The sequence below is a fragment of the Puma concolor genome, chromosome B3, assembly GCF_028749965.1.
Source record: "Puma concolor isolate L17-30 chromosome B3, mPumCon1.1.hap2, whole genome shotgun sequence".
NCBI lineage: Eukaryota > Metazoa > Chordata > Mammalia > Carnivora > Felidae > Puma > Puma concolor.
In genome coordinates this window covers 49,090,644-49,113,543 of record NC_141672.1, presented here as the reverse complement: position 1 = coordinate 49,113,543, position 22,900 = coordinate 49,090,644, and the positions used below count along the sequence as shown (strand labels likewise).

The 22,900-nt window shown below is 39.2% G+C and overlaps 1 protein-coding gene across 3 annotated transcripts in view; it reads left to right on the top strand.

The window, feature by feature from the left end:
- GNG2 (G protein subunit gamma 2) overlaps positions 1-22,900 on the top strand; it is a 120,796-nt gene that overhangs the window by 1,491 nt on the left and 96,405 nt on the right. For 2 of the 3 annotated variants that reach the window (XM_086709758.1, XM_025919924.2), the window contains exon 2: positions 16,696-16,737. The exons of the other annotated variant lie outside the window; for it this stretch is intronic. The gene's annotated coding sequence lies outside the window, so the exon portion shown is untranslated. The remainder of the gene's footprint in view (positions 1-16,695; positions 16,738-22,900) is intronic. 3 annotated transcript variants of the gene reach the window in all.

The following is a 22,900-nucleotide window of genomic DNA, read 5'->3' as shown; positions in this document are numbered from 1 at the left end:
ATATTTATGAACGACCTGTAAAAGTACAGTAAATAGGTCTAATGGATTGGAAATGAAATTGTGAGATGTCTTTGGCAGGATATGTAGGCGAAAGAGCATAAGACCCTACTGAAGCATGGTTTTAAAAATTAAGCTTTGTTTCCAATGGAAAGTGTGGATAAGCAATAAATGGTCATTGATGAAAGGTTTCTTCTTGAATGTTTAGAATGAAGAGAGATAAGTTTTCAAAGGAAAGAAAGAACTGCTTATAGTAAGGTAAAAAAAATAGTAAAAAGGTCATATTTAGATATTCAGATTCCTAACATATAGGCTTTTAAACACTAAATATGCCGTTGAGAGTGTATATGGCTCCTCATTTCTCACCATTCTCGGTTATGAGAAGCTGTAAGGTCTGCTTTTTAATGCCATCTTTCTGAAATTGATTTGGCTTCCCAAAATTTGTGGGTAGCAGCACATGTTCAGAGATGAGAATCTTTAGGTACTAAAGGAAAAAAAAATGTCTACTTCTCTGAGGTTACTTATTAAATTAAACTTGTGCTATGTCTAAGGGGCAAAATATTGCTAGTGTTGAAACCGTAGAGTTTCCCTGTGGAGTCAATGAATCTAATCAAACCTGTAGGCAAGACAGGTCATTCCATGTACTTCACAATTACACTCCCCATTTGCCTCCTAAAGAATAAAATATGTAAAGATCATCTTCCAGGGGGAGATGTAGGGTGGATCTTGGATCCAGAATGCCCCTAACTTGGATCCAGTTTTGTGATCAAGCTGCCTGTCACTAAATGAAATAGAAAGTTGGGAATCTGGGCTGTATGAACAAGGATGGGGCTCACCCTTTGGTACTTACTCATCTTCAGGCTGTATTCACGGGATCCTGCCAACACCCTGCTTTATTTGGGGATGTGTAGATAATCTGCGTTATTCTTCTTTGCGTTTCACAAAAGAGTAAGAAAATGAAACCTTGGCCCTTAGGCACAGGAGAGTCAAGAGGGCCCCCTGTTCTCTTTTAGAAAACAATTAAGAGCTGTCTATTTTCTGCACAGCACAAAACATTTCCTTAATTGTTAAATTCCAGCTTGAAGCACAACATCAGTGAGTAACAGCAGATCAGCCACTGTGATGGTAGAAGGTTTAGGAAAAAGATAAAAATGCTTCTATTCTGTAAAACTGGACTATTTCCACTTGTTCCGGCCATATGGAATATTGAAAGACATAGTGCTTTTGCCCAGAGTATTCAGTGGCTTTTGAGGGAGTCGATGGACACTGAAATTTTAATTGTATGGGTTTTTTTTTCCTGCCATATGGCCAATGGCTGAGTGGAAACATGATTCCATTATTTCGTGGCCAGCCCTGGGCCTCATGTGGTGGGCACATAGTGAATGTATTTGGTTGACTGACTTTTTTAGCCTACTTCAGAAGGCAGGCCCAACTTTTAAGTATAAAAGCTCTATCGTCAAAGCAGAAAGCCAGTTCAAAAAGACAACTGTGGGTAGAATAAAAGAACATCGTGGAGTGAAAAGAACACAGGCTTCGAGAGTCCGTCAGATCTGCCTTTGAATCCTATCCCTGGTTCTTACTACTTGACCTGGTACGTTAATGTATAAACCTTAGTTTCTTCTTTGTAAAGAGAAGTTAATAGTACGTAATCAAGGGTTTCTTTTTGTTTTTGTTTTTGTTTTTCATTTTGTTGCGTTTTGTTTTTGCTTTTGTGTGTGAATAGGTGAGTGCCTGCTATGTGGTAGGTACTCAGATGTCATTTTTTCTTCATGGGTGACATAAGGGAAAACTAGCATATTCTCGACCTTTGCCGCTAGCTACCTCCAAGGTTCCAGGAGATATATATATATTTTTTAATTGGAGTAAAATATGTATAACATAAAATTTCCCCTTTTAACCATTTTTAAGTGTACCATTCTGTGGCATTAAGTATATTGACATTGTTGTGTAACCGTTACCACTGTCCATCGGCAGGGCTTTTCCATTTTTCTCAAACTGAAACTCTGCTCCCATCAAACAGTAAGTTCCCATTTCTTCCTCCCCACAGCCCCTGGCCACCGCCATTCTACTTTCTGTCTCTGACTTTGACTACTCTGGGTACCTCATGTAAGTGGTATGTCTTTTTGTGACTGGCTTCATTCACTCGCCATAATGTCTTCAAAGTTCATCCGTGTTGTAGCAGGTGTCAGAATTTCTTTCTTTTTTTAAGCTGGATAAGATTCCTTGGTGTGTTTACCCCACACTTTGTTTATTCATTCATCTGTTGGACACCGGGGTTGCTTACATGTTTAACCTAGTGTGAATAATGCTGCTGTGCACATGAGTGTACAATTATCTGTTTGAGTCCCTGCCTTCACTTTTTTGGGGTACCCAGAAATGGATTTGCTGGATCAAATTGTAATTCTGTGTTTAATTGTTTTGAGGAATGGCCATACTGTTTTCCACAGCGATGGTACCATTTTACAGTCCTACAGCACTACGTAAGAGTTCCAAATTCTCCTCATCCTCACCGACACTTGTTATTTCTTGGGGGTTTTTGTTTGTCTGTTTTTGATAGTAGCCATACTAATGGATATGAATTGGTATTTCTTTATGTTTTCAATTTGCATTTCCTTAAGGATTAATGAAGTTGAGCATCTTTTCATGGACCTCTTGGCCATTTGTATATCTTCTTTAGAGAAACGTTTACTCAAGTCTTTTGCTCATTTTTTAATTGTATTGTTTTCAAGGAGACATTTTTAAATGGTGGGATCTCTTAACATAGTGCATCATAAAGATCATGATCGTAATATTTGTACTTAATCTCTTGCATATACCAGTATTATCTCTGCCCAAGTAAAATATCTCTCTCAGAAGTAACTTTTAAAATCAAAAGGAGGGGCAGTGCCTGGGTGGCCCAGTCAGTTAAGCCTCTGACTTCAGCTCAGGTCATGAATAAGTCTTGTGGGTTTGAGCCCTACATTGGGCTCTGCGCTGACAGCTCAGAGCCTGGAGCCTGCTTCAGATTCTGTGTGTGTGTGTGTGTGTGTGTCTCTCTTCCCCTCCCTTGTTAGTACTCTATCTCCTTCTCTCTCTAAAACACAAAATAAAAAACATTACATTTAAAAAAAAAAAAATCAAAAGGAGAAAGTAAGAAAATCTGTATAGCTCCTGGTAATTGGTGATATCAAGGACCTGATAGTGAAATCCAAACCCGTATTGTAGACAGTCACACCAGTGAGCTGGCTGGTCAAATGTGGACGAGGCTACTACAGAGGAGGCCCTGGGGGACTGTTGTTCCCATGTTCTTCTAGTCTCTTCTCATTAGCTGGATGAGAAAAAAATGCCCAATAGTTAGCAGGGTCAGAAATAAGGAAGAGAATCTAAAGTACTAAATTGTTCTTCAGCTCTTTATTTTATTTTTTTAAGTTTCTTTATTTATTTTGAGAGAGAGAGAGAGTGTGTGCCTGTTGCATGCATGCATGAGACAGCAGGAAAGGTGCAGAGAGAGGGGGAGAGAGAATCCTAAGTAGGCTCTGAGCTGCCAGTGCGGGGCCTGACCTGGAGCTGGAACCCAAGAGCTGTGAGATCGTGGCCTGAACCGAAACTAAGAGTCCAACCCTTAACCAGCTGAGCCACCCAGGTGCCCCTCTCCAGCTCTGCATAATGGAGAGGATTAACCTGTGAAGAAGGGGCTTTGGTAGTTAAACAACAATAGATTTCTGAAAAAGGTTTCTACTAATGAAATGTGATGCTGATCTAAATTTCACTTTTGAAAATAGGGAATCCTTCTGTGTTTCATTTCCCACTGCAGATTTCACCCCTGATTCTGAAACTGGTGAGGCAGGGAGTGGACAAGGCTTGAGAGGAGCTGGGTGGGAAGATGAAGGGGGATTCTGTTAAGAGCAACAGTATCTGAGATTTATGGTGTGGGAACAGAGGTTGACCTTGAATGGTTTGAAGAACTCCTGAATGATCATATGTGTATTTCTTATAATGCACTCTTTGTGTTGGTTGGTTGAATAATGAACCCCAGTTTGTTTAATTTGCAAATCTATTTATTCTGCATTTACTTGGAGGATCCATCACTGGCTTTACTAGATCCAGGTGGAGAGGGGAATTACAGAGCTGTATTAAGACTTAGTTCCTGGCCTTTGACATCCTAGAACTTGTACAACTGAAAATGACCTGGGGATGAGCCTAACCTGCATCAAACCATCCATGATGGATAATAGAAAAGGCCTAGAATTTAAGTTACCTTTCTAGATTTGCCCAGATGATTAATACCTTGCCTCCCAATTCAATCTCCATTTCACCTCCCTCCGTCTTAGGGCAAACAGACAGAGAAAGTCTCTATAGTGTGTCACTTTTAAAATTGTTTGTATGACCAAATTATTTTGTTTAAAAAGAAGACCATAAGTGTTTAAATTTAACACCCTGTGTAACCTGTAAGTATGCAGTTTCTGTTCAGATTTGTTCAAATGTAAAGATGCCATGTTGGAATTGCAATTCAGATTTTCAGGTAAGAGCATTAGAGATATATATGTTCCCCCAGACTCTTATGTTACAGAAAACGAGTTATATTTAATGGGAATCGATGTTCAAACAATCTCTAAGGGACTTCATTAAACATTTAAAAAGAGGGAGTTCAATCTTAAACTCGAGTGATAACATGTTTCTTAGAAATGGTACCACTTTATACCAACGTTTGAGATAAGACAAGATCAACTCTTTTATCTCTTGGCAAATATGTGTAAACAGTCAAGCTCTTTAAAGGAGAGGCTTGGGAAAACTAGGCCCTTGACCCCTTCCTCCCTGTTGCTTTGGACTTTCCTTGCCCTCCTGCCAGCCTGGTTGTCAGGATCAGACCTTTCCACAATCCTCTCCTCCAGTAGCTGGCACTCAGAGCTAGTGAAGAGGGTCTAGAAGCTGGGTTCTACTCCACATTCACTGCAACATCAGTAGGGCCATTGCTGTTCTCTGAAAACCCTTTTCTTCTTTTTTTTTTAAATTTCCTCTTTTACTATTCCCTGTGCATTTTCAATAAAACCCTTAAACCTAAGTCCCACTACTTTTATTTATTTCAGGTGACCTCACCTTCTGTTTATCTGAAAAGGTATATATTACAGGCTTCCTCAACCTCATTACTTACCATCTCAAAATACCTCTGTGTCTCCACTCATTCTCTTCCCCTGTCTTCTTAGGTCAAATTAACACAGCCTTTCATTCAAGCTGAGAGTAAACTCTCTACTTGGACTCTCCATTCCATTTCTTTTTACTTTGTAGGGGACTATGTTCTGACAATAAGTCTATCTCTTTCACACGTATTTGGTTTCTTATCTTTATTGGCCCTCTTCTCTTTGCCTGCAAATGTGATTAGTTCATGCACATAAATTAATTTAAAATTAGATCTGCTGCCAACAGAGCTTCCCCTTGACTTTTATAACCTCAACGAACCTGTTCTCTTCTACCTGTTGGGGAAGAAAAATAGTTTTCCCACTATCCTTCTAAGTTCTCATCTGGGAACCCTGGAACAAAAGGCCGATTGGTGAGAGAAAAGCAAACATACTTATTAACATGTATACCTCATGTATACATGCAGGATACCCAGGAAAAATGAGTAACTCTCAGAGGTGGCTTAGAATTCCGGCTGAAATACCATCTTCAGCTAAAGGCAGAGAAGAAGGGTTGGAGGAAGCCAGTTATGGGGGAGGTGACCAGGAAAAGTGTGGTAAATAAGAGCAAGATTAAGATAAAGCAGATTTAAGTGGATACCTGTCCACTGACTAGAGTCTCTAGGGATTTAGTCATCCTTCCCTTTCAGGTAGGAGAGGGAGGAAGCACCCTTATAAATGGAGATTTCCTTTATAAATGTAAATTTCCCTTACATAAGCGATAACGTCTAGTCTGTTTTCAGAATTTCTCCTGTGTCTGCTGTTTCCCAAAGTATCCTGTTCAAAATAATCTGTATGTCAAAGAGGTATATTTTGGGGTGGCACATTCTTCCACCCTTCATAGCTCTCTCAAGGCTCCCAACTTCCCCACTAACCCCCAAGTTATGATCCCTAAATATGTTTGTTCTCAAGATTTGGGTTTTCTGCCTCTTAATTTCTCCCTCTCCCTTTATCAAATCCTTTTCTATGACTTTAGTCATTGTCACCGTGCAGGTAAGTTCAAATGTGATCCTTCGTCCTCATCACTCATCCGCTGCCAAACTTGTACATCAAGCACCCTGCAAACATTCGACCCACTGAAAATGAAACTCACATGTCCAAATCAGTGCTACTATTGCCTTTCCCCACCCAAAACTAGCTCCTACCGGATTCCCTGACTATTAATGACACCCCATTCTCTCAGTCCCTCAGTTATAAAAACTCAATTTCAGTTTTCCTCAACAAACAGCCCAAGTTGTAGCTGGTCCCATAGCTTTTTGCACTGTGATTGGGAACATATCTTGACACTATCTACTCTTTTCCACATTGATAGCTGGTGTCTTAGTCCAGGCCCTCCTAACTTCCAGCTGGACTGGTTTGTGTGTGTGCTTTCCTCTCCCTAGAATAGCCTTCCTACTTCCCCTTCCACACTTCACCCCACAGTGTTACTTCTCTGAATAGCCAAATTCCATCTGTTCTGTAAGACTCAGTTCCAATGCTACCTCTTCCATGAAGCCTTCCTTGGTTTCTTTCCCCCCCCCCCCAGTAAGAAGCAATTTTTACCTCCCCTGAAATCTTTTGTTCTTTCATCATAGCAGTTAGCACATTCTAGTGTGTATAATGGCAATCTGCCTTTCTTCCCCTTCAGCCAGCTCTTTGAGGACAGTGGCCACGCCCAGTCTCATCTTTGTCTTCCGTATATATAGCACACAAATACAGTTATGTGGGGTTTTTTGTTTATTTGTTTTTAATTTCAGCTTTACTAAAGTATAATTAACAAAATAAGCCATTTAAAGTGTACAGTGGGCTCATTTGATACATGTATACATTGTGAAAGGATCCCCTCCATCGAGATAATTAACACATCCCTTACTTCACATATTATTGTGTGTGTGTGTGTGTATGTGTGTGCATGTGAGAGAATATTTAAGCTCACAAATGCAGTTTGTTTATAATTCATGTATTTACTGCACTCTCCTTCATCACTTATTTTTTGATGCAGACTGGGCTAGATACTTTAGGAGCTCTCTAGGAGCTCATAAACTACAGGGGAAACAGACAAATGCTGATGTAATTATAACCCAGTTGGTCATTCGGTCCACAAGCCTTAACTGAATGTCTGCGATGTGCCACGTGTTCTTGGAGGGGCCAGGGAGACTTGGATGAACGAAACAGGCCAGTTCTTTGTTTTCTTGGAACTCACAGTCTAGTGTTGGGAGAGATCCAGTAAACACATAAACAAGTGGCTTTTAGATCTGGCTGCATGTTCAATATCACTGAGTGGTACTTTGAAAAAAATACCCAGGTCCTGGCCTCAGCCCAGGCTAATTAGATCACAGCCAGCCAAGTTTGGACCCCATTGACAAGAAATAAATTATAATACAAGAAAATATCAGGTAGTGAGAAGTGCTGAGATGGATGAAAATAGAAACAAGTTGAATGATGGAGATTATACATACAATGGTGGTGGTAATGGAAATGTACTTTTGTTGGGTAGTCCCTGAAGACCTCTCTGAGGAGGTGACATTTAAATTGAGCCTTGGTGAGAAGAACACCATGTGGGATGTGAGGATGTGGGGGGTGGGGGCGGGTGAGAGTTCCCAGTCAGGTCCTAAGGATGAGATGAAATTCAGAGCCAGCATGTCCTTTTCACATACATGTATAATAATCTCGGGGTGCCTAGGTGGCTCAGTTGGTCAACCATCTGACTGTTGATGTCAGCTCAGGTCATGATCTCATGTTTTGTGAGACTGAACCCTGTGTCAGACTCTGCTGACACTGTGGAGCCTGCTTGGGATTTTCTCTCTCCCTCTCTCTGTCCCTTCCCCACTCACGTGCATGCACTCTCTCTCAAAATAAATAAATAAACTTAAAAAATAGTCTATGAAATATGTCTTTCCTCTACAGAAAGCCACTTTTCCGTTAAACTAGGCAGTCTCCAAATGTAGCACACTTGGCTGCTCCATTGAGTACCTGGTCTGGGTTAAATTTTATTCAGATCAAATTGATTTACACAGTCAGCAAGACTACTTTGTTTCATTATATTTTTCTACACTGCAATCAGCACTACAGGGCTTGTTGTCTGGACTAAATGCCAATGTTATTGTTTAAAATAAACCTTAGGTACTTGGTATTATCTTTTAGATGAACAAAGTAGAGAAAGCAGTGATTTTTGCCCTTAATTCTATTGGGAGGAACCAAGGAAAACCTCACAGAGGAGCCATTCGGACCACATAGAGTCAAGCGCTCACTTGTGGTTGAATGAGTGAAAATCAACACATTTCAGCAATCAAGTTGAGAACTAGCATTTGCTGGGCATGCTGTTTGTGCCCCGTACTTTGCATACATTACTGTTTGCCATTAGTTTTAAAAAATAACCCTATGAGAAGTGAACAGAATTTTTCTATCAGGGTACTTTTGGTTGCTGGTAAAGGAACACCCTACCAAAATGGCTTAACCAACAGGAAATTTGCCTCAAGACCTCCTAAAAGAAGGGTAACTCCAGAACACTGTTCTTAGCAACCTGCATTCTTTCCTTCCTCCTGTTCTGACATCCTCCACAGTTGGTTTCTCTCTTAGACTGCTCCCCTGCCGGTGCTGACATGGCTACTACAATTTCAGAATAACAGGCAGATTTCAATATCTAGAGGCACAGTGAGGTGACCGATTCCTTTTCATGTACCTCTTATTAGTGTTACAGAACAGCTGTCTCCAGCTGAATCCCCCTCAGAGCTCACACGCTTTATCTATGGAGGTGAGGCAGATGGAACCCCTGTGATTGGCTGATGTGAGAGTTTCCTCCTGGGGCCACGGAACAGCGTCTCTGAAGCACGTGGTCACCAGACCCCGGAGAAAAGGTCTGGTTGTGTTAGCAAAGAACAAGGAGTTGATGATTAACAAGTAGGCAGTCAATGGAGTCTAACACTATTATTATTCCCATTTTATAAGTGAAGCTATCAAGCCTCAAAAAAGGTAATTGATATTTCAAGAGCCCACAACTTGGAGTTGACCAGTGTTTCCATGCATTTCCTTTTGAAAAACACACATACACACATAGACAAAAAGCCTGTTTTTGTTAAATGGTGGTGATATAGGTAGATGGGAGAAAGAATCCTGAAAGAAAATACCAAATGGCTAATACAAGACTTAGTAAATAACCTTCTAACCAAATTATTCCAGAGGAAAATACATCAGGTCCTATAAAGCCATAAGAATGTCATTTAACTTATAAAAACAGGGAGGGGGACAAAACATAAGAGTCTCCTAAATGTGGAGAACAAACAGAGGGTTCCTGGAGGGGTTGTGGGAGGGGAGATGGGCTAAGTGGGTCAGGGGCATTCAGGAATCTACCCCTGAAATCATTGTTGCACTATATGCTAACTAACTTGGATGTAAATTAAAAAAAATAAATGAAAACTTCAAAAAAAAAAAAAAAAGAATGTTGTTTAATTTAGACAACCACTCTTGCATTATCTGCATTGTAAAAAATTGTGTAAATATATATATGTAACATATATATAAATTATATGTTATATATATATATGTTACATACATATAAATATATGTTACACACACACATATATATATACACACATATATATAAAATGAGATTTCCTGCCTGGTCAGTTAAGTCAATTTGATGTAAATAAAATCCACCCTGGGCCAAGACAGGCCCCAGAGAGGCCAAGGGTTCTCTATGTGTGGTGCCTGTCGGACTTCAATGAAAACCTTGTTTTCTCTAGAGAGGTGTGTATTTTGTTGATTACAGCACCTGTAAGAGAAGAATGACTAATCTCTGGAATTTCAGATTATGAGTTGTTTCGAAAATTGGTTTTCACTTTCCAACTCTGGAGGCAACATGCAGTTCTATTATCGTTGCCTTTTCTTCGTGGTTCCTACTTTCCACTTTGCCATTGTATTTCAGAGGCCACGTGTGTGAGGCAGCCATAGTGAAAAAAGGGAGATTTCCGCAGAATTGCTGCCATTACAGTGTTTTGACTGCTTGCCTTGAGGTGTGGTTTCTTTGCGTTCCCATCATAGCAGACTAAGTATTAATAGTAGGAGTACCTTTTCTATAATAAATGATTGAGTGCTTCCTACTCATAGTTGCATTTTTAAACAGGAAAGTAAAGTTAATTTCTAGGCTTTGCCAACAGAGCTCTATTTAAGAAGGGTATTTATCTGATCTGTACGGAACCATATTAGAAAAATTGTGAAAAAACTTAAACAGGAAAAAAACCCATCCTTTTTGAGTCTTTTTAGAGAACTGAACTGATCCTTTGCTATTAAAAAAAAAAAATCTCATGAATGATGACTGTGTTTAGGGAACATCATGGTGTATAGGCATTCAAATAATTTCACGAAGAAAAAAAAACCCCTTGATATTGAACAGCCCCTAGATTTTCTTTTAATGAAAATAACACAAAAGTTAAGTAAGAAAAGGTGAAAGCTTCTAGGTAAAAGACAAATGATGTGTTTTTTATTATAAGTCTTAAAATAATCCTAAAATACTTTAGTGTAAAAAAATAATTTTCTGTGGTGACTGGGTGGCTCAGACAGTTGAGTGTCTGACTTCATCTTAGGTCATGATCTCGTGGTTTGTGAGTTCAAGCCCTGCGTCGGGCTTGCTGCTCTCAGCACGCAGAGCCTGCTTTGAATCCTCAAGTCTCCCTCTCTCTCTGCTCTTCCCCCACTCACGCTCCCTCTAAAGAAAATAATAAATAAATGTTAAAAAAATAATTTTCTAAAGCTTAATACACAGGTGAGCATAGTTAATTAAAGGACACCAGTTTGGAATCGGAATCTCTAGAGCAAGTTACTTTCTATGCCCCAGTTTCCTCATCTATAAAATGGGAAATAATAATGACAATACCTACTTCACAAAATTGTCAGGAGAAAATTATATAATGTATTAGAATGTTCATTTAGCAGAATGCATGACATAGTAACTATTTAGAAGTATAACTATTAATTACTGTAATTACTACTGTTACTACAAAGCTGGAATTAGAGTATCTTTTATTCTGTCCATGGGATTCTTACCAAATTCTAGCAGAAATCACTGTTATGGACCAACAGCAGTCACAGACACAAAGAACTTGGAGTAAGGAATCACTTGAGGAAGCCTATTTCCCTGGGATAGCCAGATGTCGATGTTTTGACTGAAGCGCCAATCTCAGGCTTGCACTATTTGTCCAGTAATCCATGCACTTAGTCATACATATTTCCAGTTTTCCTTCCCAGCTCACGAAAGGCTTACACTTCTCTGTCCATTTAGTTAGATGTAGCCACATATCTTGTATTAGCCAGTGAAATGTGAGCGTAAGTGCTATTTATCACTTCCAGGAAGAAGCTTCTAAGAATCAGGGTGTGAGTGCATTCCTTGGCAATTGGCGGTGGTAGGAACACAGAAATGGGGGCTGCATTCTTAAGCCTGGGTCTTAGAGTAAAGACAACCCGGGAATGGTCTCTCCACTGACCCGCAATGGACATGTAGTGGGAGTGGGAAATAAGCTTTGCTGTCTTACACCACTAAGATTTGGGAAATGTTCATTACCACAGTATAACCTAGCCTATTTATCCCTTCAAACTCTAGAGGAAGAGTATATTATTGGTAACAGTGCATAAAATGTGTAGCTATTTGGAGACGGTGATTTTTAGTGACTATTTTGTGTGTGTGTGCGCGCGCGCGTGTGTGTGTGTTTTATATGTTGTATTATATGAAAGCATCAGGAGAAAGAGTTTTAAGTTAAATAGATTTATAAGTTTCCATTTAAATTTTCTTTTAAAATAAGGTTTGTTTCCAATTCATACTGAGGAAAGCCAACATACCAAAATTACCAACTGTGCTTTTTTTTGGAGAGAGTCAACCATGATGCCAAAGTCAGGACTCTGAATTCTAAGCCCAATACTATCATTGGAAAATTGTCCTTCTCACTGAGAGCTTACCCCGAATGGTGCCTTGTGAGGCAAAGAATCTTTCTCATAGACTAAGCCACACCCATGGTCTTTGTCTCCAATAAAAAAATGGTCTTCCCTAAGCCCTATTGCGATGTTCTGGTTATAAACAATGATACTTATTACATAGCGTGTCTTAAATAATATGTATTGAATAAATGAACAGAACAGTCCAGTTTTTCCAAATGTCTGGACTCTTTCCTGTTTGCATTTAAAAAGTCAATGTCTTTATTTTGGACATCGGTTTAAAAACATCTTGGTATTAAGACTTAACATTTATTCTTTTGTAACACTTTACATGGGACCGATCATGTACCCACAGATTTAGGCTATTTTATTTGCTATTTTTTTAGTGCTGATTTTATTTCACTTGATTATTTCATTTGGGTCTCTAAAACTACATTATGAAATACCTTAATTATTTAAATTAGGAACAGATTAATTATCTCCAGTGTACAAACTCAAATTAATTTCATTATTAACCCAAGTTTTAAATTGATTAATGTTGGAGCGTTTAAGGAACCAAGCGGCGTTTTTTTTTTTTTTTTTTTTTTTTTTTTTTTTTTCCTTAAGGAGAAGGGCATATTTGATTTGATGAATCTCTCCATCACACCAGTTATGCTAATAGGAGCGAGAAATTTGCAAGAAAACTTTGAATAGCTTTTGTAAACCACCCAGAAACCTGTGTGTCTGGGGCTTCTGGGAGAACAATCTGTGAGTCATTTTAAAAAACAAACACATCTATAATCACAGTGCATGTTGTTACCATGGTAATTAGGCCTGTCGAGTTGGCTTGCTTATGTTCCTGTCAAGGGAAGAGGGGGAGAGAAACTGAGAATTCAGAGCTTGGACTATCAGCTTCTATTTGCCTATTGCAAGAGAGAGTTTAGGGGGATCTTGAAAACATACTGGCGTAGTTATCCTTAGAGGGGAGTGAAGAAACTCTGGCATACCTCCTTTGTTATTGAATATAAGTTAGCCATATTAGTGTCGGGGGGTTGTGATTCACAGGGGAGAAAAGGGCCATTTGACATTCTCTTGGGGGTAGAAGGGGGGAAAAATAGATCCTTTATCTGATACATAATTACATATAAGTCTTTGAGGTCTGCCTGGGGAAATGTCTTGCACGCCAGTGCACAAGGCTTTAATGATCTTCCAAAAGACATCACATACCACGGGCATAATGTTATTGCAGATTTAAAGGATCCTTATAATGCATTATTCTAATATGAGTAGAGACTGGTTTTAGTGAGGCCATTGTTTCAGAGCTGATCCCCAAGTGGATGAGGTATCTTTTCTCTATTATATGGAGTAGATTTGACTCCTTTATCTTGGTCAGTCATCTCATAGTACGGGCCCATGGGTCACAGAGATTAGAGAGGTTATGTGAGCTCCACTCCAGAGGAAACTAAAATCAAAACATAACACTTGTTTGATGGACAGTCAACACAGTTATTGGGCCAGTGGAATTACGTACGGTAGGGGTGAGTCATTATGATTCTATATGGGGAGAAAACAACACCCTTATTAAATTAAAGGTATGAGTGAGTGCATATAAAGCTGTTTTTAAGAATGTTTCTAAGTTTACTTTAAGAAGTCTAGATATCTTCTCAAGTGGATAATTATAATATGTTGACTAGAGTTTTATTTTTTTAGAGTATTCCTCAAGCAGATTTTAAAGCAGATTTTATTTAGAGCTAAACAACTTTTCCTTGTTAAAACTGTTTTTCAAAAGGCTTGAAATAAAGTGCCCTGGTGCATGATGAAAGGGTCATAGCAACTCAGGGAGTTTGTGTGTAGTTTATGCCCTTGAAAGGATATATTAACTACTTCTTGAAAGTGTGGATTTCATTTTTTCCTCTCCTATATGGAGAGAAGTCACACGTTGCTTGAACTCCATTCTGTGCTATCTTAATTTTCTTAACATTATGAAACGATGCTTAACAAACTTTTTTTTTTCGGATAATCAAAGTAATTCACGGTGATTATTGAAAATTTGGAGGGGCGCCTGGGTGGTGCAGTCGGTTAAGCGTCCGACTTGAGCCAGGTCACGATCTCGCGGTCCGTGAGTTCAAGCCCCGCGTCAGGCTCTGGGCTGATGGCTCAGAGCCTGGAGCCTGTTTCCGATTCTGTGTCTCCCTCTCTCTCTGCCCCTCCCCCGTTCATGCTCTGTCTCTCTCTGTCCCAAAAAAATAAATAAACGTTAAAAAAAAAAAAAAAAAAAAATTTGGAAAATACTTAAATTGCCAAAATACTTGAGTTGTTAGTTGAACTGCACGTAACAGAGACTTGACTTCACCGTGGGTGACAGAAGTTATTTCTCTTTGACATAATTCAGAGGTATGGGTAGTCCAGGGCTGGAAAGGTAGCTGTGCCCCCCAAGAACATCCAGGGACCCATGCTTTTTCTATCATGTTAGTCCATCACTCGAGCATGTTTTTCTTGGTTTATGATCTAAAGTAGTAGCTTGCCCTAAGGATCTCACTTATCACCAGCAGGAAGGGACGTAGTTGGAAAGGGGAAGGCATGGCCCACAAGTTGACATTTATCGCTGTTGCAGTCTTCACATTGAACTTTGTCTCAGAGCCACACACCTCGCAGCAATGGAGGCTGGGAAAAGTAGTTATCCTTGACATCTATGTTCCTAGCTGAAAATTCTATTATAAGCATAAAAGAGAAGAGCAGATACTGGACATATCTAGCAATTTCTGCTACTTTCATTATCCTATAGATGATAGGATAGAAGAGGTAATATGCTATTTACATTTTGATGTATCTTCTTCCAGTCATTTTCTAGAATAACCTATATCAGAGAGATTATAATATTTATCAGAAAATAATATTTGTGAAATAATATACTAGAAGAATATACATGTGAAAATATAAAAAAGGATTAGAAAAAATATATTTGAAACATATGTTACAAAATTAACTGAGGTCATACTATATGTAGTTTTGTATTTTTTCACATTACTTTATATCTTGTATATTTTTCCTTATTTAAAATTTTTGTATCTGTTTTTTAAAAAGTTTTATTTACTTACTTTGAGAGAGCATGAGCATGGAAAGGGCAGAGAGAGAGAATCCAAGTAGGCTCTGTACTGTGGGGCTTGAACTCCCAAACCATGAGATTATGACCTGAACTGAAATCAAGAGGTGGATGCTTAACAGACTGAGCCACCCAAGGCTCCCCAATTTTTTGTATGTATTGTTTCAAAGTTCCATCATGCAGAGTTTTTATTTTACTCAGTAGGCTGAATTACTGGTATTTCGTTTGTTTCTAACACCTTGGTAAAAATTGTCTGCATTTTGTATTTTTTTTAAATAAAGTCAAGGAGTGATATCACTAAGACAATGATTGAGAGCATATTTGAGGGCCTTGATAAATAGTGCCAAACTGTTTTCCCAAGAGGCTGCTAGCACCAGTAATGCATGAGAGTGCTCAGCTTCGAGCATCCTTGGATAGGCTTATTTTACAAGCCCCACTAATCATCGTTATCCATAGGTTTCATTCTCTGAAAATAGGTTGTTTTTGGCCCTTGGCTTTTTTTATTTCTTTGCTGTCGTTAATCATGAGATAATGCTTTCCTAACAACTTTGGCTCATTTTAAAATGTATGATCCACCTGAGAAACTTAACAGAAACCCATGGGGGAGGGGAAGGAAAAAAAAAAACAACAGAGGTTAGAGTGGGAGAGAGCCAAAGCATAAGAGACTCTTAAAAACTGAGAACAAACTGAGGGTTGATGGGGGGTGGAAGGGAGGGGAGGGTAGGTGATGGGCATTGAGGAGGGCATCTTTTGGGATGAGCACTGGGTGTTGTATGGAAACCAATTTGACAATAAATTTCATATGTTAATATAAATAAATAAATAAATAAATAAATAAATAAATAAATAAAATAAAATGTATGATCCTTTCTAACCATCTGGGAGCTGGTTGGGTTGTGACTGTAGCACACGTGCCAATCTTAAGCACTGTGAGATCTTTACAGACACTGATGTTCATGGGTCCTAGGACCCAATGTGATTTTCGTTCAACATCCTCAGAAGCCATGGTGGCCAGGGATATGCATGTCTACTTCTAAACAGCCCACAGAAACTGTAGATACTAAAGATGCTTTTATAATTGCTAAATTGTCTAAATCTACCCTCTTAAAGGGCTAGATAAACACAAATGGAGCTTCAGCTCTGTCCAGGACACCTAAAGCAAGAACCTTTCCTGCCTCTGCCGCTTTGGTCCGTTGGGAGCAGATTGGGTGAGGTCAAGAGAAAGACTTGTTCTTAGTCATCTCTGTCACCAAGAAGTCTGCTTTCCTCAAGTTCCCAAGCTGACTTTGTATTTTCATGTTTTCTTGCAGGCCAGGGAAGTTCACAAAGAAAGAGACTCTTATTTCACATCTGCTTCTTAAAAGAAAAAGAGTTAACAAAATATTTGTTTCTTGGTTCAGAAATGTAAACCTGTGAGAGCCTCTGCCCTGAGAGCTATCCAGCCATTACCACCAAACCCTAGTTACAGAAACACCTATTTGCCTGTTCAGCTCTTACGTATCATGTTATTTTTCCTTTTTATAAAAAAAAAATACATTTTCCTCTCTGCTTTCTCAACAGCGCAGATCTGCCAGTGAGCCTCAGGCTTTGGGAACTCAAGAGGTAAGAATTATAAAATACTTTCTCCTAGGATTTTCTTGAATCTAACCAGAACTTTAAGCCAAAAAGAGTATCTTAACTGATCCTGTAGATGATTGCATTTGACGTGTGATGTTTATCAAAAAGAAATATCCATAGAGGCTTTAGTAAAATTAACATGATTTCAGGATTTAAGGCAAGCCTGGTTATCCTTGATGATAGTTAAAATCAGATTTTTCACCCAGATTTTCTTATTCTCTTCTAAAAACCTGAGTTGGAGAGCCTTGAGGTCATAGCCTTAAAATGTATTCCTATGGCACTATACATGATTAATCGGTTGCAGCTATTGAAGACATACCCTGTGCAAGACAGACGTCACAGTAGATTAGATCAGAGAAGGGTAAGCCCTGTTCTTAACAGATTGGTTGTAGACGTTGTAAGGGCTTTTTTCCAGCAGCAACAAACAATAATAACGAAAGGTCAATCTGATGCTGTAGGGGTTTCTTCTTAAAGAAGCTAACTTGGCTTTTGAAAGTAGCTAAAGCCATTTGATTCTGGTTGTAGACTTGAAAGGTCACCATACTGCTGAGACAGGTGATAATGTGTTTGTCGGCCCCAACCAACAGTCAGCAACTTGGATTTTTTCCCCTATTTTAAGTTTATTTATTTATTTTGAGAGAGAGAGAGAAAGAGAGAGAGCAGAGTAGGGACAGAGAGAGAGGGTGAGAGAATCCTAAGCAGGCTTTGCACTGTCAGCACAGAGCCTGATGCAGGGCTCAAACCCACAAACTGAGAGATGATGACCTTAGCTGAAACCAAGAGTCTGACACTTAACCAACTGAGCCACCCAAGTGCCCCTTTCCCCTATTTTAAAATTTAACCTCATTAGGAAAAATTTCAGGCATATTCCAGTATAGAATAATATAATGAACTTCCATATCCTCACCACTCAGTTTCCATAACTTTCAATTCATGGCCGATATTGTTTCCTTTATCCTCCCTCCTATTCTCTTCGTTGCCCATTGGATTTTATGTCAGTGGCTTGAATTCGGTTGTTGGATTTTTAATTATTTATTTACATAAGTATTTAGTGGTTACAGAAAAGTGCTAATAAAAAATACTGACAGTTTCCTGGAGCTGGTCTTTCATCCATTTATTTATTCAGCAAATATTTAGTATTTTCTAGTATTAGAAACTTAGGATAAGAATCTCTAACCAAGAGCTTATTAGAAGAAAGGCCTGTGTAGGTATGCTTTTAAGACCATATATAGCTTTTGCTACCTCATAGTGAGGTTCTTTTGGATTTAAGTACTTAATATCTTGCAAGAGAGTACTGAGCCATCCCTACACTGTGTCAAATACAGTAGCCCCCCCCCCTTATTTGTGGGGGATATTTGTGGTTGACCAAGCACCACCGGGACCGTGGAAAGCAAAATGACGGATAAGGCAGGGACTACTGTATTGTTGATAATGAAGACTCTCTTATAAGTATTTGATGTTCTCTATCTGATGTTTGTGTTGATTTCTTTCGTGTTAATGCATGTACTTAAATGCTTCAAATCAATCCAGGCAGAGTTTCTCAATGGGAGTTGCTGGCATGTTGAATGGGACAGTTCTTCATTGTCCTTTTTGGTGTTCCTGTCCTTGGCTCACAAAAGGCCGGTGGCATCTTCCAGTCACTGTGATATCCAGAGAACCCTAGGAAGACACTGGGAACTACTGTGTCTTTGCACACAATGGTAGAGCGATTATTTGTCACTTATCATTCTCGCAAGCATTTTTGCCTCATGCAAAATGATTGATTTCACGTATGCTCAGTGGTTCCTTATGTAAGTGGTCCCTGTGCTAACAAACTAAAGAAAAGAAACTAAACCAAGTAGATATGTAAAGCAAAATAGTGTTTTGCACTGTTGGAGGGATTTTGAGCATATGTGCTCTAGGACCAAATCTGTTTTTTTTTTTTAGTCTATACAGAGAAGCAAATTAAACATTGGGTAAGAAATGGTCAAATATTGGGGTTTAAAGCAAAATACTACCAAGGCAGCATGCAAATTGAAAGCGCAGCAATGATGAAGGATATATTTCGTTTCCTGTTTGCTGTTGTAACAAATTATCACAAACTCAGTGGCTTAAAACAATACAAATTTATTACAGTTTTGCAGGTTAAGTTCTGTAGGGATCTCACTGGGCCAAAAGCAAAGTACTGACAGAGGCACCTTCCTTTCTGGAGGCTCTAGGAGAGAATTCTAGAGAATTCTCTATCTTCAAAGCCTATAACATTGCATCTCTGTTTGCCTTCTGTATCTCTTAACTCTGAACTCAGATAGAAAAGCTTCTTTGATTTAAGGACCCCTGTGATAAGATTTGGCCCACTGGCTAATCCAGGATACTCTCTCCCTCTGAAGGTCCTTAATTTAAAGTCCCTTTTTTACTTGTAAGGTTACATATTCACAGGTTCCAGAGGTTAGGACGTGGACCTCTTTGGAGGCTATTATTCTGCCTACTGCAAAGTAAAAGAGATTAGCTGTTCAGAAAAGTGGAAAGGCGTCAGGTAGCAGAGGTAGGATTATCTAACATTCCACTGTGTAGGGTTGAGCAGGAGTTAGGGTTCCTGAATTGCTGAAGCAAGTTCTTGTCTTGATTCTGGAAATCCTGTGTTATAGATACAAGCCCTAAAGCCTTTGGGTTTTCTTGGAGTATTTGTCATTGGCTCCAGTGGACAGGTTGACGTCCCACAGCTCCTTTCTTGGCCAGACCTTTTGGTACTATGGGTGTGGCCCCTGGAGGGTGTGCTATTTTTGGAGTTCCTCCAGCTTTGGGGAGTTTGCCCACGGTGTGTAAGTTCCAAGGTCTTTGAATAGTACCAAAGACATGTGAGATTTTTATTTTATGCTGTTATGTCTGTGTGTCATATTATGCTATATTTATTAGGCTCTAAAATGTGGAAATTGGAGGAAAAATAACAATATTTTAAAACCTCACTGTAGAGGTATTTCTTATAGCTAATTTCTAAGTATGGTTTAATTTCCATCATCCATCAGGTAGGTCATCCCCACAAAGTAAGAAACCATTTTTTGCCTACTGAGTGAAATGAACCACTGGCTTATTTTTTGAAAATTCTCTCTGGAGGACAATGTAGCTGGAAATTTTTGTTGGAGATTTTAAATTTTTTCAGCTACTTTTTGTAGCAGGCCCCCCCTCTATTTACTTCTAGACGCTTCAGCAGTGCAGATCTGAAGACCAAACCTAGGGCTAGCAATCGGGTAACAAAGCACCCTGATTTGTCTAAGACTGGGGGTTTCCTGGGACATAGAACTTTTGATGCTAAAACTGGACCAGTCTTGGGAAAATCAGGACAGTTGGTCCCCCCACCATCTGTCTAACAAATGGCTCTAGTGGAAAGTAGCTGTCATGTCAATGAATTACTAAAATAGAAACATTTTTTTTTTAATTTTTTTTTTTTAACGTTTATTTATTTTTGAGACAGAGAGAGACACAGCATGAACGGGGGAGGGGCAGAGAGAGAGGGAAACACAGAATTGGAAGCAGGCTCCAGGCTCTGAGCCATCAGCCCAGAGCCCGACGCGGGGCTCGAACTAGAAACATTTTTTAAAGATTTTATTTTTAAGTAATTTCTCTACCCAACGTGGGGCTCAGACTCATAACCCTGAGATCAAGAGTTGCACGCTCCACTGACTGATGCCCCCAAATAAAGGTGCCCCCGAATAGAAATTTTGATTACATTAAATAATGACAACAACCCCCAGGGTTTGGGGTGAAGAGAGGAGCAAGTCTAACTCTTGGAAAATCTGTATTCACCTTAGCATGTTTGCTCAAACCAACTTAAAAACAGCAACAACAACAACTCTCAGATTCAGAACTAAGAAGAACCTGTGACATTTAAGAGGTGTTACATTTCATGGCATTCCCTTTCAGTTCCCCAGTGTTACCAGCACCCTCTTACAAGATGCCTCTGATGAGCCCATCTTTAAAAACTTTGTTACTGAAGTGACCACAGTGCCTCACTGCTTCTTTTTCAGCACGTCAGCATGTATGGAAATGATAAAACCCAAGTTTCCCTAAACAACCCAGGGCTCTCTTAGTTTGAATCCTGTCTATTGTATGACAAAGTTGGACTTTCCCACCTGACAGATAGCATAGACTGTTCAGAAATAGAGAAGTATTAGGAAGACTCTCTTGAGTGCCTGAGGGGAAGGGATTGGAGTGGACCATGTGCTGGAGTCTCACCCAGCTCTTGATGCTTCCTGACTTTCCAGCTGTAGAGTGTGAGCTACTTGCCCTCATCCAAGTAGCTGCATCTGGGTAAAGACTCTTGCTCAGTCTTTCCTCCCTGCTTCCATAAGACACTGCACTGTGTTAACCATAACAAGACAGAGTGAGAAAACGGGAATACTGAAGGTCCTGGGGTCTCTTATTTTATGTTTCTCTAAACCACTGGGACAAAGAAGGCTATAAGTGTTCTTGAAAGAATAATAACTTAGCTTCCCCAGAACAGGTACTTGACTTTCAGGAGCTGGCACTTTTCCCCCTCCCCTTTTTATTAAATGTGCTTAATTGTTCCCTATCTTCTGAATTTTCCTTGTTGAAGTATAAGGAATTCTCTTTCAATATCTTTTTTTTAATCCCAATAGATTGAGCACTATCAGTCATGGAGGTACAATCTGGGTTTCTGACAAGGATTTGTCTTGGATAGAACTGTAAATTATTTTGAGATCTACCTCAGCCCCCTTTTTGGGGTTGCTTCTAGGACAACCAATCCTGGTTTCATTTTGTTAAGACTAGCATCATTTCAGGTTCAGACCTGTGCATGCTGGTTTTTTTGTGAATCAAAAAAGTTACAGAAGAAATGAAAGCATATCAAATCATTATGCTGTCATTTAAACCCAGATTTCTTTTATTCTTTGCCAGAGAGAAATTAGAGAGTAAATGTAAATAAGAGGTCCAAATGACTACTCTGGGTGCAGGGTTCCTTTGGGGGTAATAGAAATGTCTTAGAACTAGAGAGAGGTGATGGCCGCACAACATTGTGGATGTACTAAATGCTGTGGGATTGTACACTTTAAAACAGTTAATGGCTAACTTTGTGTTATGTGAATTTTACCTAAAAAATACTTTTTTCAAGTGAAAAAAGATGGTTTCTCCCTCTCTGTAGATTCTGGAAGCCATCTTAGCCATTTTAATACACTCATGTTAAATTTCTAGACCCAAAATTGGTCTAGACACAAGTTGTTTATTAAGATGTATAGTTTTTGTTACCAGATTATAGACTGGCCTAGACTTTGCAAAGTTGACCACAATAACAATTTGGTTTTTTAGTGGAACAGTTTAAAACACTGGACTTTCTTCTATCTTTCACAGGATAGAACTTGTGTTAAGTAGGTTGGACAGTTTTTTAATATCCTGTGGTCGCAGACTGCAGGTGGATATGATAAAATGGAAAGAGTCCAGATGTGATAACTTTAATGAAATGTGAGCAGGTGACAAATTTCAGATACAGAAATGTCTTTCATTAAAACATCTCCTTAGACATTCCCAAGGGCTGTCATGTGATCAAAGTCTGATGGGGACTTGTTTTAAGGGATGCTTACATAAGGGTTCACACAATCCTTGGTTTAATTATAAAGCTTTAAGGTTTTTTAATTCCTTCTAGATTTAGAGGCAACCATTTTGACCTTTCCTCAGAGATGTAACTAGGCAACAAGTAACAGCATGTAGCCAGTGCACAGCACCCAAACTTCATAACCATTGCATCATTTTTAAAAAATACCACTTAAATCAGTATTTTAGCTTTGGCATATGCTGCCATGTAACCTTTAATGTCTTAGAAAATATCATGCAAACCCCCAACTGTAAAATAGAGTGGTTCCTAGAAGCCCAGCATCGTCTGCTGTCAATAAGGAAGTGTGCCTACAAGAACAGCGGTAACAGAGTTGAGAGGTAGCTGCATGCACTATGGTTTATGATTGGGAATTAAGAAAGGAGCTTTCATTTTTTGGTGTGTGAGGTGTAAGAGTTTAAAATCATATGCTCAGCAGGTAGCAATGAACATTCCTCACAATATGATTAATGGAAAACATGCATAGTCACAGAGATGAAAGCTGGCTTTTATTCTAGTGAAGTTGATTTTACTTTGCTGGATAGGCGGTAACTACTTTGATCAATAAAA